Source organism: Cydia splendana, chromosome 2 (assembly GCF_910591565.1).
Source record: "Cydia splendana chromosome 2, ilCydSple1.2, whole genome shotgun sequence".
Lineage (NCBI taxonomy): Eukaryota > Metazoa > Arthropoda > Insecta > Lepidoptera > Tortricidae > Cydia > Cydia splendana.
In genome coordinates, this window is record NC_085961.1 from 10,831,563 (window position 1) to 10,833,675 (window position 2,113).

Genomic DNA, 2,113 nt, shown 5'->3' on the forward strand with positions numbered 1-2,113 from the left:
GCAATTTCCACATAAAGCTGCCTAGATTACACTTTGTGTTTAGTACCATTAGAACCGCCTTCTTACCAGTTGTAAACACGGTAAGAATGATCAAGATTAAAAGAACATGACTACCCCAAACTGACTGAAAATACATATCTGCCTAAGTAAAATTTTTAATTTTCTGGAATTTCCACATGAAGCTGTCTAGATTACACTTTGTGTTTGATACCAATACAATCACCTTGTTGCCAGTTATAAACTAGGTAAGTTTCATAAACTTTAAAATAAAATGACTAGCCCAAACTGACTGAAAATACATATCTGCCTAAGTAAAAATGTCAATTTTCCGCAATTTCCACATAAAGCTGTCTAGATTACACTTTGTGTTTAGTACCATTAGAACCGCCTTGTTACCAGTTGTAAACAAGGTAAGAATGATCAAGATTGAACATGACTACCCCAAACTGACTGAAAATACATATCTGCCTAAGTAAAAATGTAAATTTTCTGGAATTTCCACATGAAGCTGTCTAGATTACACTTTGTAATTGCAACCAATAGAATCGCCTTGTTATAAACTAACTACTAAACACAAAGTGTAATCTAGACAGCTTTATGTGGAAATTGCAGAAAATTGTCATTTTTACTTAGGCAGACATGTATTTTCAGTCAGTTTGGGCTAGTCATTTTCTTTTAAAGTTTATGAAACTTACCTCGTTTATAACTGGTAACAAGGCGATTCTATTGGTATCAAACACAAAGTGTAATCTAGACAGCTTCATGTGGAAATTCCAGAAAATTTACATTTTTACTTAAGCAGATATGTATTTTCAGTCAGTTTGGGGTAGTCATGTTCTTTTAATCTTGATCATTCTTACCTTGTTTACAACTGGTAATAAGGCGGTTCTAATGGTACTAAACACAAAGTGTAATCTAGACAGCTTTATATGGAAATTGCAGAAAATTGTCATTTTTATTTAGGCAGATATGTATTTTCAGTCAGTTTGGGCTAGTCATTTTCTTTCAAAGTTTATGAAACTTACCTCGTTTATAACTGGTAACAAGGCCGTTCTATTGGTATCAAACACAAAGTGTAATCTAGACAGCTTCATGTGGAAATTTGATCGTATTTGTAAGGCTGCCTTTTGTGAAGTTAGCTGCCTATGTAATTGTTGCAATATTTTTCCTATTTTATCTCACACATTTAGCCAGGACATTAGAAAAGTCATTATTAGCTTTTTAGGTTTGTCCCTGACCTTGAAACCGTTTTGTATAATTTATAAAACTCGACTTCTTTATTTGGTCGGGTTATCATAGGCAGATAACTTTAGGCTGCACAGACCAAATTCTGTGTTAGGCTGCTAACTTCACGCCGATTAACATAATGTATGTAGTGCAACTAGTGCAAAGTACGAGCCGCAACCTGATGAAGATGGTGCTGACGGGTCCGCGAAAATTTGCGGTAGTCATATTAGAAAACTAGATCTTAAAACTTAATCGATGAGAATAATTACAAAATTCCTTAATACTAAGATATGGCAATAAACATAATAGGTACTTAATTAAGTTACTAGATACATAGGTAGGTATTAATTATCTATTGGTAGGTATAGTATAATACCTAACTGTTAGTGCAAAATAAGGTCATTTTATCAATGTTATTCATTTTAATGATGTCTAATTTTAGCACCTTATTTTTAGAGGTTGTCAACAATCTTAAGGATGATTCTCGCTAGAACGGTCCGAGTTCGGGCCGGCGCTTGCGACTCTTCGTTTTGTACGACAGGTGATCGGTGATCACGTGATGCTTTCTATAGAAAACTGAAGTGTCGGATAGTGGACAAGTAAATTAATATTGGTAATTTTGATAGGTATACTTATGCTTAGTAAACCTTGTTTTACCTCGGACAATTTTTGTATCCACTTAGGTACCTATTATTACGTGAAGAGAATTACACACAGACGCACACCTTACACCTGCCAGGCCAGTACGGTTACCATCAGTTTGTCACTGACATAAACGCCGTTGAGAACGTAATTTACTTTCTATACATCTCGCTCGCACTCGCATATTAGTGCAAACGGGATGTATAGAAAGTAAATTACGTTCTCGACGGCGTTTATGTCAGTG